Here is a 14,599-nt window from a genome sequence, read left to right as displayed (position 1 = left end):
ACTTCGATCAGAAAATGTGTTCGTTTCTTAAAAGGAAAACAGGTCAGGAACATATGAGTAGGCTTTCATGATTGGGATTTATGGTATTATCAATACAACATTCACATTTACCATTTTTTTCTGATGTTGGAGGACTGATGGACTCATTCATTCAATTGTTAAACTCAGCATAGCACCATCTACTGGAAGAAGAGAAAGCTGCAGACGAGCTATAATTCTTAAATGTTTCATATTAAATTGACTCAATATTGTTTTATTTTTACTTTAACAACAACGATATAAATATTATTAGTGTGATTTTAATTATTATTATTATTATTATGTGCATTTTACAATAAAAATCAAGTTTTATTATTTATTTTGTATTTATAATTAATGTTTAGCTAGTTTATTTTTTAAATGCATAGAGCTACATGTACAGTATATAATAATAATAATAATAATCATCATCATCATCATCATCATGAGTCACAATATGGCAAATTTATTTTTTTTCCAAAAATCTATACTTTTGGTGAGTCCATATATGTAGGTGTCATTTTTATGAATTATTGACCAATCTAATTTGTTGAAAATGGCTAGCTCTCCTTAATGATGCAATTTTAATGGTTGAACAAACATGTCGTTTTTGGGGTCTCCTGAAACATGACGATTTGCTATTTGCATTACTATAGTTTATATAGTAAATAAAATATTAATAAATAAATAATGTACGTTTTGAATTGTCTTAACATGTATTGGTTTATCTAAACATGTGATAATATGAATTAATCCGAAAAATATTATGAATTGAAGACTATTATTATTATTATTATTATTATTATTATTATTATTATTATTATTATTATTATTATTAATGGTCAAAGAAATTAGAGAGTGCATAAAATTGCAGAATACATTCAGAAACATGATAATTTTCAATTTGTGTTTGTTTTCTGTTTCATTTGGAAATTTCTCCCTTCACCCATCTTGTGTTGTTATTACTTCCCGCCATTGCCCCCTTCTTGCCTAATCACCTGTGTTTAATAAGTAATCCCAAATGATTCTCAAGGATGTCAGCTGTGGTTTTGCTGATTTTCGCCGTGAACGCTTTTTAGTTGTACCTTTTCAAATCCCAAGTGGGATATAGTATGACCTAAGGTGTCTGAAGTGGAACAAGTGCTGTGGATTTGAATTGTTATCACCTGATTAATCGCTAGCTACGTAGCGTGTTGAAACAGTAAAACAGCTAACCCTTCATGTCGCCTCTACCACTGAAGTGACATTGATAGAGAACGAGCACAACTGGGGCTTTGCAATAAAACATTTCAATGTGAAGCATAATGGCGGTGCATTAACGGTACTCCGTGTGTATATAGTAGAATGGACATCAAATATGCATAGATATGACCCTCACAGAGAAAACCTGTCCTCCAATTTGAGAGGTACAGTATGTTTATACTTGTATGACAGCAAATAATGTGAAAAAAGTGAACGTTGCATTATCTTGAAATGACACAGGAGGTTCTACTGTACTGCTACGTATAAAACACTACATTTCCAAATGAAATTGAACGGATGACTTACCTTGATATAGAGTGCCTCAGCTGTCGCCATCTGCCTGAAAAGACAAGTACAAAAAACAGGCCAATGTTTGAATTTGTGCTTTGTGTGAATATTTAGACTTTTGTTTGATCTGCTCTCGTAACAGGTGCATGCTAAAACCACACCCATATTCCCACGGTCCATGGAAAATGGACCGATAAAGCAAGGGGGGGGGGGGGGTGAATCCCAATGTGCATATTTGGTTACTTAACATAGGACTGTAACAGACACGTTTACACTCACATGGATCTGGATCATGTGTCCAAAGGCCAATGCGGCGCAACACAGTCCTGCATAGTGTGAAGCTGCAAATGGGGGCAATTACAGTCCCAATGGCGCCGTGGCACTTTTATGGCCTTGTGAAGCCATGTTCGACCTGACCACCGCAGTTGGCGTGCATGAGAATGTTAATATGTCCCACGATAGAGGCGCTCAGCTCCACAGTTCCCTCCCAATCCCGCCGCCGCTAGATCTCTGCGGGAATGTATAACACATAACTATCTCTGGCCTTTTATTGACCATGTAAATAAAATCTCTCTACCTTCCTTTTCATGACAACATCATTCCAGTTATTTATGACAGAATTTGCACATTGCAAATCACTGTGAAGAAAAACATGCCGGGTTCCACACCACTGCTTCACCATTGATAGACACATAAACCAGTCATAACAGCCATGATGGAAGATCTGGCAGTTATCTACCTTTTTACACAGAACCCAGCAAAATGGGTGGGGCGGGGGGTGGGGGGTGGGGGGCACTGTGTGCTATTTCCTCCAATTAAACAACTACATGTTTGATGACGTCACATATAAATAGTTGTCCAACAATTAAGGACAATTGCTGCGGCAAGCGGATTCAACACATTTTCACTATCCAGAATTAACATTGGAGTTACCAGCGATGTCTTTCTGTTAAAGATATATGAAAAAATACACATAGCTATAAAGGTACACGTGACATATAACTCTTGAATTTAAGTAAATTATATGATTGAAGTGTAAATGTTCATCACGGATATCAGAAATGGCTTTTGTGAATAGAAAGAATATAGTTGAGCCTATCAGATCTTTTTTTTTTTTTTTTGACTAAGCAAACCTCAATTATAGATATTTGCAACACATATCCAGTCTAACAGTTACATGTAAAAGGGGCTTTCCATACAATCACTTTTATCGCTTTATTGTCGGACCAATGTCCATGATATTTCAAGAATAATGACCTGGGAAAAATACCTGCTTTAATTAGCAGTGTAAAAAGAGGTTGCCGATGATCCACTGATAAAACTGATTGTCCTAAAGTAGTGTCTCAAGTTATTTTTTTCACAAACACACGAAAAAATTTAACCAAATATTGATTATATTATATTTATTAATAAAAATGTTTCGTAAAATTGTAATAATTTTGTTTCAGCGGTAAAAAAATGAATAATTTGTTAATAAGGATGAAGTCAATTATAGCATAGGTGGCCAGCATCATGAGGAGATGTTTAAGGCAAAAAACAAACAAACAAACAAACAAAACAAACAAAAAAATATATATATATATATGTTTTTGGTCAAAACATGATTTAGGCCATTATTTTAAGATGGTGACGACATGTTGTTACATTATCAATTGATTAAAAATCTTATCTGTAATTTGTTTTTGCAAGCAACATTGTATTGGACATAATAATACATTGTAGCTAGCTAGCATGTGAATTAATCAAACACGTTTTTGTACGTAATACTAATGCAGTAGTAAAATCATAAATATAGTGAATATTTCTTTGAAAAACATTTTTGGACTATAAATACAAAACAATCCAATGAAAAAGGTGAACAAAAATGGAGAACATTTTCTTATTTATTTCTGACTACACCCGTGCTGGATGGATAAATATAAGAATAGTAGCTAGCTACAAGCTACATGCTACTAGCTACATGCTGCACTCCAAGTTCCTTTCCCAAACAAAGAGTTGGTACAGTCACAACTGCAAAGATCCTTCTCAATTGCTTTGGCTCATCTGCATTCACTTAGTTCTTTTGCCAAAAAGAACTAAGTGATTTTGCACAACTCTTTGCATCATCTGCAAAAGCTCATATCTCTCTTAAAACAGCTCACCTATGTGTCAAAATCAAATTTCTATGTCATACAAGTAGTCAGTGCCCCCAAAATGCATCGTCCCTTTGGCATTCCGTGAGCACCACAAGTCAAAATCATTATATGTTTTCTCACAACAGTTAACAAAATACAATTATATATAAAACTGAGGGGGGGAAAGAACAGTTATTCAAAGTTTGCGGTTTGACGTACTCACAGTCAAGGACATTGCAACAGTGTTTATTCGCACAAAGTTACTTACACATTAGAGTGCAACAAAAGAAGCCAAATTCTGTATATTTATGAAAAACTAATAACTAAAATAATATCTTGCACACAGCGTAAATGAAGAACCAACTACTGCAACACTTTCACTTTCACTAGCCTTCCCCGTCTCGGCCATCATCCTCATTCTCTTGGCCATCCATTCCATTGCTCTCTGTTTGGCCAAAGGTTTTCATCTACATCGCAGCGGATATTTTCCCTTGCAATGCAGCGAGGAAAATAACGACGTGAATGTCTCAACCATCCTCTACACTGATTCCCTGTGATATGCTGGACTAATTTTGGCAATTGAACAGATGATTTTGCATATTACGACTTACACACTGAAATCCTGCTGACATGTTTTGGAGAGGACAGCCATTAGACTGAAAAACAACTATTCCAGTTCGATCAGCAAAGGAGCTATCCATTTGGAAAATGTGCTAAGTGTGGGCACATAGTGCTAACGCTAAATGTAAACAACCATTTGCAGAGATCCACTGAGGCAATTGAGACATGTACAATCATTGGCAATTTGATGAAAGCAATGAGAAATGCCATTCAGTTAAAACCAATTGCAAGGTAGTTTTGGGATTTGTCCATGGTATTTTGAAAATGTCATCTCAGTGTCAAGAAATGTGCCAAACCTGTGGAGAAAAACTGTAATATGCTTCTCTGTTGACCAACCAGCAAGCATTCATACTGTAAATGGAGGTTCTGTTCCATATTCCACTCCAAATGACGCTTGCTAGTCTTCTTCATCTGAGCCACTAGATGGCGGTATATGTTAAGAAGAGGAAAATCGTTCCAAGTGATTGTGGGAGGTCTTGTTTATGTGCTGCTGTGACCTCAGGGCTCCACAGCATTTACCCCCTTTATTAAGGCTTGTTTTGCTTTAGGTCTTGCATAAAGGGAGAAGCAGGATGCCGATAGTAACACTTCAGGGACTGGATTCATGAAGCTTCACACACCCACTCACATATGAATATATGATCCACTCATGAATATAGTGCACTTAAGATTTGCATTTGAAATGACCAGACCATATTTTCTTATTATACTATACACAACTCACACACACATACAACTCAGGTTGTCCCAAAAATGATACACATTTTGAGGAATTGGTGTAGCAGCTTTGATGGATGGATGAACAGACAGACAGTAGCCTACAATATGAAAGTATAGACACTAACATAAACATGCTTATTCTACACTGCGTATATTGATCATGGCTTTCTACCTATAAACAAGTATCATATATTTAAAGCTATAGTTAAAACATTGACTGTACTCAATAAAGTTGGCCACAATTTAAGTCAATTCCCATGGCATTCTTTATTTTATTTTTCAATAAAAGCCTCTGAATGTGCATGCGTTATTATTGTTCATTATATAACAAGAGAACGAAGAGGACACATACAGTAACAATTGCTAATTGAGTGCCAACGGGAGGTTGCAAACTTGCAATACAGAAACTGAAATATTTATAAGTCATAAGTGCTATAGAAAATGAATGAACATCAGTGAATGACAAGTGGGAACAAAACAATTATGCCTCGGAAACATTTTAACTCGAGATGCGCAATAAATGATCTTCACACTTTTAATTAGGCATCATTAGGACATAATTGATATTCCTAATATCCGGGTAGATGAATCTTATTGACTAATTACTGAGCATGATGTCGATACCATCTGTTTAATTTACTTATTCCATTGGTGCCTTGTATGCTTGATTATATCAGTGAAGGCCAAGCCACGATTGCCTCTTGCAGTGCTTTTAAAGGCACCAGCACTGACATTGTGGATGTGTTGCTTTATTGGAAGCGATTCTAGTAGATGGGCTTCCATTCTGGACTAAGGCTCCCTTCTGCCGTTTCTTCAAAAGTTATTTTCAAAGCCTGTGTTTGTTCTGCTATGTGTGTGTGGGGGTGTATGTTTGTGTGCCACGCCGGATGCTTCACAATTTCACTTTGATGAAAAACAAGCCTTCAATAATTCAACCATAAATATGGGCAACCATGACCTGAGGCTTTGCTGGCGTATGCACACATATACAGACACACACGGACGCACACCATGAAATCACGGTGGATAGATATATACATACACATATACATATATATATATATATATATATATATATATATATACATACATATACATATATATATATATATATATATATATATATATATATATATATATATATATAGCCAGCTGCAATAGGTGACGTCTACATATATATTTTTCATTTTCATTTTCACAACATAATACTCCTCAAGTTTGTTTATTTTAGGCTGTATAAGGTCGACAGAGGGTAAGCAATAATAAGTGAATGAAGGGGAGGAAAAGGTCAAGACCATGTGTTTCCATCATGGCCTCTATTTATTTTAACAAATAGAAAGGTGAGGGGCTAAAATATTTAATATTTTTTGTCATTGAGGTGAAATTAAAGCAACACACAAACGAAAATAACTAAGCCTTACACTTCAGCTGTAGCTATTGTTATCCCTCATGCCCTTCTTGCATGAACCTTCACAACAAATTGCCTTTTTGAACATAAAATGGTGAAAGTCATTGAGCTGTGATGGAAAATTTGACAGTTTATCTGACGAGGAAGACATTTTTCCTTTACTAGAATGAATAGCTCACCTTCACTGCAAAACAAGCACGAGTGGGCTAAATCAAAAAGCAAATTAAAAGCAGAGGATCAGATAACGTCCCAACATATACTGAATGCACAGCATGTCATGTTAAAAAAGTGTGTGGGAACACACGAAGGCATCATGGTTACCTAGTGGTTAGCATCTCTGCCTCACAGTTCTCAGATTTGGGGTTACGAATCTTCGCTCCAGCCTTCATGTGTGTATGTTCTCAGTGTCCGCATGCTTTCACTGGATTTCTCCAGCTTCCTCCCAAATTGCAGAAATTTGCATGTCAGATTTACTGAATAGCCCAAACTGTCCTTATGTGACTGTGAATGTTGTTAATTTGGGACCGTGTCCGCCAGACATTAATCCTATTTTAAAACATGAGTGAACTTAAAAAATGCCCTAAAGTTGACCCCTCTCCAAAATTGCATGTAATGCCTTTTTTTGTGTTCACAGGCCCGTCGCTTCATGTTCAAATGATTTCATGGCAGTCCTTGGTTATTCGTGCCATGGCAGCCAGTGCTGGCTGTAAATCATATTCTGCAGTATTCAAGCAACTGGAAAAAGTTCCCAACAAGGAAAAAAAAAAAAGCTGAGTATTGACCACCCTTAAAGACGATATACGATGCTGTATTTTGATACTCAGGTCTAGTTCTGCCAATGTGTAAGGTTTTAGAGCCTTATGTAATGATTTAGAGGCTTGTAAAAGCGCCGTCTATAAACCCTATCTGGTGGCAGCCCTGCACCTGAAAAAGTATGATTACATAAAAATTGAGCGGGATTGTACCCACTTCAAAAATGTTGCCATTTTTGGTTGCTCGGAGGTCCCCCACTGGAAGTTCAAAAGGTTTTTACAGTCATCTTGATGATTTATGGCAGTACTGACCGCAAACATTATTTCAAGGTAACCATTACCAATGATCTTAAAAGTGCCTAACACAAAAACAACACCCAAAAAAGATTAATGTTTCCCCTTACCCACCCACCTCGTTCATTCACAGAAACAGCACACTCTCTTTTATGATTTTTGCAGTTTTAAAAAAAAATGCCCAGACAAACTGTAAACTAGAGACCAAACATGATGTGATGTCTCTTTGCTGCATCTTCCACATACATGAACTGAGAAGTGTAATCCAGAAGCTTGGTGATGACTTGCTGCCTCCATGAGTGAAAATTCAATCAAAGTTGCCCTTTTTTAGACTCTGGGCTCTTTTGTGACTGGGTTTGTGTCCTTGATGCTGTCACTCTTATTTTGTCATAAAGGCCTTTTTTCTGTCATATAGCATTGAGCATGTGACTCACGCTCAGAATGTCCAGTTGTTGCTCTCTGTTGTTACTTTGTATTTTTTTTTTGCATATAACGACTTTATTGTTTCACTTCCGAGTCATGTCAGTTTTTGGGTCCAAATTCTGCTGCTCCGCCTATAGTCATCATGGTAATAACAGCTAAAAACAAACATAATCATCATCTCCATTTGCAGATGTGTGTGTGCGCATTCAAGGTTTTCTGAAGTAAAGAAGCATTCGAGAGCAGGTGCCCTCTTGTCGCCTCTCACTTTTTGTTACAGCTTCCTAATAAGCCATCAAGAGTGTCGGTGTCTCAGGAACGGTATAAATATATAACCTTTGTACATGCTGCCACCCTTGTCTCAGTCCTGATTTGCAAGGGGGAAAGAAGTCATGTCAGGCTCACCCTGACAAGAAGAGAGAGCATCTGGGACAGATGACATGAGTTGCTGGCAGTAATGATGCCCCGGCTGCCTGTCTGCCTGTACAAATGACTTAAGGCAATAGTTATTTATATGCTGAATGTTTGGAAATGGTATTTATCCTGTCATTCATGTTATACATTATTTGTCCTCATTAGGGTCACAGGTGAGCGGAATATTGTCACCAGCCAATCACAGGGCACAGCATCCATTCACACTCTCACATGATGAGAAATGGTTAACGTAAAGGGTTAAGAGGTTTCTCCCAATAAGGTTCATTTTAGGGGTTAAACCAACGAGTTGACAAGTCAACTATATTTAAATTTTCAAGATGACTAAATGCTAATCACATTTTTGGCATCTGTTCAATTTATAGATGACTTGAATTTATAGACGACTACAACTCAACTTTAATTAAAATACAATCTGCAAAAAACATGTGTTCATTCAAACCCAACCCTGGTTTGGTGGTGGTCAGTGTATAGGTTATTCAACCTATTAAACTTAGATTCAACTTGTACTCCAATTCAGACTTCTGTGTCAAGCCGTGGTGTGATTGAGGACCCAAGTGCAGGGAAGTAGAGGCGCGGAGGCATAGGTGAAGTCCCATAAATAAAAAAAATGCTTTAATTAAACAAAAACAAGGTAGCAACAAGGCACAGGTAAAAATAAATAAATATAAAAAACAACAGCAAAAGTCCTAATCCAAAACTTGGCAAGATGTGGGGAAACAACAAGGCATGATAGAGAGACATACAGCAACAGCGACAAACAAACTGAACAAAAGACAGGAGTCAAAGGCCCCGTCCACACGAAAGCCCGTTTCAATGTATCCGCACAAGTTTCTTACCGTCCACACGGCGGCGCCCTTTCGGAGCTTGAAACCGATTACTTTTGGAACCAGACTCCAGAGTGGAAAGATTTCAAAATGTGCACCGTATTCCTCCAGTTTGATGACGTATGCTCCAATTCTCGCGTGACTGCGCGCGAAACGCCAGTCTGTCAACAATGGCGGATAGCCGTGTCGTAGTCGTTTTGCGTAAAAATATTTGGCGGGATGTTGTTGTACTGGAATCACCCACCATTGTCACTTCTCCTGTATTCGTCTCAATCATCTGTATATGTTACTGGAAAGCCGATTGCCCATACACGCCTGTGCAAGCCATTGAAGCGACAGGGCGGCCATCTTACTCCTCCCATCTTGCAAGAAGACTACTGTATAAACGATACGTATACGTACAGATTAGACATGTACAGCTCGTAGGCTTCCATTAATTCCCTGTGACAGCGCCTCTCCAGACTTGGCATAGCCGTTAAACATTCTCAGTGTCTTCTTTTGGACACATGCATGTCTTGCAACTCTGTGCACAAGATTCTTTTGAGGAATGTGTGAACAGGGCCTAAATACACCTACACTAACTGACATGATGAGACACACCTGGGCAAGACACAAGTGACAGGGGACACTGATTGGTTGACACACGAAGAAGGCCAGGCAAACACAGGTGGATCACATAAAGTTTGACGAGACATAACAAACATAACAAAAAGGACACAAACACACAAAACTACACAAAAACCCAGCCCCACAAAACCGAAACATGATATTCTGTCCCAGAAGTCAGTCTTGAGGTTTTTATTTATTTATTTATTTATTCCAACCTCAATCAATTCCGAGATAAGGGCAGTCTTTCATGGACCACAATTGGAATTTGTCACCAGTGGGCCTGCTTCTGGAAGGAGAGTAATGCCTTTAGTATAGTTGTGTATGCAACTACAAAGACGGAAATAGCTCACTGGTAGTGTACAGATGTTGGACTGAGGTGACTTTTCCTGAGATGACTGACAAATCGAGGGATTTACAATAGAGAAGGGAAAAAGGATGGATGGGAAGTACTGTGGTTGTGTTTAATCCCATTGATTCAATTACTGTGTTACCTTGATTTACGACTTCCCCATTTAATTGAATTGAATTGAATTGAATTGAAATGTGATTGATCCATTCCATACCTAAACACACCACCACAATTTTATTGTCATGTGTTTTAAAAGTATATGTAAAACTGTATTGTATAAAAACAGAATTAAACACAATAAAAGAGAATGTAAAGAAATAGGATTGTTGTGACAAGTCAAGTCGCAAAAACAACTGTAGTGTCTAATGTACTGTATGTCTTAAACAGGCATGGCTTGGTGAAAAGACGGGCAACTGGTGTCCATTAATTCATTTTTTGAAAGTAAAATTGTTTGCTGTACCGAAGCAGTTTTAATTTGCAATAACAGTGTTCACCAATAGATGGCAGACTTGCTTATGAGCAACTCTAACCCCAATATTGTATTGCTCACTAGAGAAGAAGAGAAAGCAGGACCTGGCAAGATGCCAGGATCACACAAGGTCAAGAAAATGGTGTCTGTCACCGTATTTAAACACAAACTAATCTGCTGACACTGGGGGAAAAAAAAGACTATACATCTACTTTAAATATACTCAACAAAAATACAAACACAAAACTTTTGTTTTTGCTCCCACTTTTTATGAGATGATTTTGTTTAAGTTGCCCATTCCTGGCCTAATGGGTGACAACAGGAACCTGATCAGTCATCGTGATAACTTACATTGATGTTTCTGCATTTGGCAATTTATTATTATATTATATTATTAGTATGGGATTTTTTTTCAATAGGTTTTAGGTGATCTAATGAATACACTCGCACGCACGCACGCACGCACATACACATACTCACCCACATACAAAACAAAACAAAACAAACAAAAACAAAAACAAAAAAATATATATTTATATATATATATATAAATATATATATATATAAAAAAATTAAAATTAAAAAGGAGAGCAATGATGACATGTCAAATCGAATGAACAATACTGAGCTCTCCAAGAAAAAAAAAGAAAAAAAAAGGAACCTGATTTGTGAGTTTAAGTATCTGGATGTGAGTTTTGGCCTGAGTGAGTGTTCTCAATTTGTATTTGTGTGTTTGACTGTTAGTAGCACTAAACAACTGTAAGTGCATCAAACACGGTTTCCCCCCACTTGACTCTAGCAGTCAAGATACCATTCCTTAGCTTTATTGTGTACCAGACTCTCCATAAAGATGCCCAACTTTAGGTGAAGACTCGACTGAGATAACCCCAGCCGTCAAGCTGTAACGTCAAGCTGCAGCTCACAAGAGTGGCAGCATGGCCTCAGGCGTTGCATAAAACTTGATCCTTAAGTCCGCCTTGCCTCCTGCTTCCTCCTCCATCGATTCCCTTGCCCACCTGCTTCTTTTCTTCCACCGCTCTTTGTTAACCCAAGGTCATGTTACCCCCATAACACTTATTTCATCATGCATCATGCCTTCTTTTTATTATTATTTATTCTCCCCACGACCTGTCTCTTCCCACCATCCGATCAAATATGTTTGTGATCTGCAGAAAATTGTATATGAATCCGTTCCCACTTCGTAGAAGCTCCTTTGTCTAAATTATTGTTTATTGCGTTGCGACTCTACCGAGAAGATGCCTGTGAGTGCTTTAGTGATGGATTGGCTTGCCTTAACTCAGTCGGATGAAAGTCATGGAAGCATGGAGGGGAAATTCAACTCAAGAATGGATTCAGTATATATGCGGTATCTGGTTAAGAGCAACTGAAATGCAAGATTTTTATTTTCTTTCTTTTGAATATCAAATAAAGCACAAGGCCGAATTTGTGCTTTTTTTTTAAACCAGTCAGCACGAATGTGGGACGTCTCTCGTTATGTTAAAGGGGAAGTCAACCCAAATAAAAGTTCTTGACAATAATATTTTCTATGCAGCCCCACTAGTCTAGATACGGTTTTCTATTTAATATTGTGTTAGTGGAATATGAGTTAAGCATCAAAATCCAGCAGTTTGTATCAATATCAGAAGGCGACCATTTTGCCACTCGCTGTCGAGTGAAAATTACATCAGAGATGTCGCATCACATTTTTTGCTCAGGTCTCAGGTAACAACCAATCACAGATCAGCTTCAGAAAACGTGAGCTTTGATAGGTCGTTGTCTGAACCCTAAAAAACTGTGATGTCATCTTCATTCGACAGCAAGTGGCAAAATGCCCCCCACCTGATATGGATAAAAACAGCTGGATTTTGCTTTATAACTCATATTCCACAAATGTAATATTAATCAGAATGTCATGTTGAGACTAGTGAGGTCACATATAACATATTATCGTCAAGAAATGTTCAAGGTTGACTTCCCCTTTAAACCTTTTTAATATTAACCGCAATCATGTGTGTGTGTGTGTGTGTGTGTGTGTGTGCCGTGTTGGTCATCATCACCACACACCAGTTGTAATTTTGCTGTAGTAATAGTAAATAATAAAGTAATAGTAAATCTAGGTGAACCTCACGACCATATGAACTATATAAACCTCACGATACGTTAATTATCACGATATTATGGGGAGGTTGGCGATATTAACACATATATTAAAATGAAAAGGTCATATTGGGGGGAGGGGGTTTGGCACAACAGGCTTATTGTGTTTTTTTGTACATAACATCAATGACAAATAAATTAGCTTGGACAGTCATTTTATATTAAATGTCTTGTCCATACAATGCTAATTAGTTGAGGTCATAATTATACATGTAGTACAAATAGTACAAGTAGCATTAACCTCAATGCAGATAAACAATCACTAGTAACACTTAATATTGAGGCACGCACACGGTGTGAATCGAATGTAGGAACTCAAATGTGTTCACATTCCCTTTCATCTGAAGGTTAGCGTAGGTCTTAAACGTAGGTGGCCAAAACATGCCAAATTCAAATGAAACTGCAATAATAAACTGCCCACCAGAGGGTGCTGGAACTGCACAAATGGAAATCAACCTGGCCTTTTAAAAAGATGTGATGCTTTTTTTGTGACATAACCACGACGATACTGTGGCAGTTTTAATATTGCAATATTTTGAGACAAATTTTCATGTCAAAATCTGCGCCTTGGTTAAAGTTGTTGCTGACCACAAACAAAAGGTTGTGATGAAAAAATTGGTTTAACATTTATGATAGCCATTCTGTAATTAATCGCTTTGGGTAATCTTTCAAAGCCATCCAATAATTGTGCCTTTACTGACTTAAAATTTGGCCCGATTTGTGCATAACCCGCTTTAGAAGCTGGTGTGCAGATATAAACACCCCTTGCCTATGACTATGCGTAACCATACCGCAGTGGTGACGAAACAAGCATGTTTTATTGAGTGACTGTTGTCACCGTGTGTTAATCCAAAATGTAAATCACCAACACTATACGCCCAAGGCTCTTTCCTTCCACTCATTATTGAGCTTCTTTACCAGCAGAGCATACATTTGATGGATTTTCTTTACTGTGTTAGTGTGCAACCACTCAGTATAAAGCCATTAACTCGCCAGGGGAGAGGTGAAGGTCAAAAGGACACCAGGGGTGATCTAAGCTTTGTGGTTGGTCCCGGCTTCTAAGAAGAACCTTCTTTCTTGTTGCCCCCAACCCAGTTAAGAAGTGCATTGATTAGAATCAATTATGTGAGATGTCCACAGAGTCCTCCCTTTACTTAGAGTTGCAAGTCAATAGACATGATCATTGATTACCGGCATCTAATGAGAATGGCTTTACTTGCTTTAACCAAAGAGAAATGTTTCATCAAAACATTTTTTAGGGTATAAAAAACACATTACTAGAAAATGATCGTCATCACTGCGAATAGTTTAATAACCCCCCATTTTGACATAGGCTTTGACAAGGCTTCCTTTATGAAGATTTTGTACGAAAAGTAGAGCACAGACTGAAGACATTTAATATTTTCAATTTGATGTTTTACTGTTTTTGAATTTACTTATAGGCATATCAATGTGATATAAGCATGAGTGTTTAAAAGAATACAGTGGAGTAATGATTTTGTGAACTTTATTTGATCTTTGTACCCTCAAATGCTGTTGGAGGGGCAATGTGCATGATGTGTCAGAGTCTTTTGGCATTAGAGACTAAAAGTCTGGGGTTAGATCCTAATTGCATTTCTCCCCCAGTCAAGAAGGGGAACTGTATGTAAATGTCTGTTTACTAATAACATCACGTCTGTTTGCTAATAACATCACACATTTGGTCACTAGGAGATGACATGTCTGCCCTTTGTTCAATCAAGAGCCAGGAGGAGGAACCTTTTATCTTTTTTGTATAAATGAGTCGATGTTCATACAATTGTCACACACTTGGAATCATCACGTTGCATTCTGATGTGATATTCTGACTGTGTCTTTAGAGGCCTCTAAATAAATTCTT

The sequence above is a fragment of the Vanacampus margaritifer genome, chromosome 14, assembly GCF_051991255.1.
Source record: "Vanacampus margaritifer isolate UIUO_Vmar chromosome 14, RoL_Vmar_1.0, whole genome shotgun sequence".
In the NCBI taxonomy this organism is placed as follows: domain Eukaryota; kingdom Metazoa; phylum Chordata; class Actinopteri; order Syngnathiformes; family Syngnathidae; genus Vanacampus; species Vanacampus margaritifer.
Note: the sequence above shows the minus strand (reverse complement) of the source record.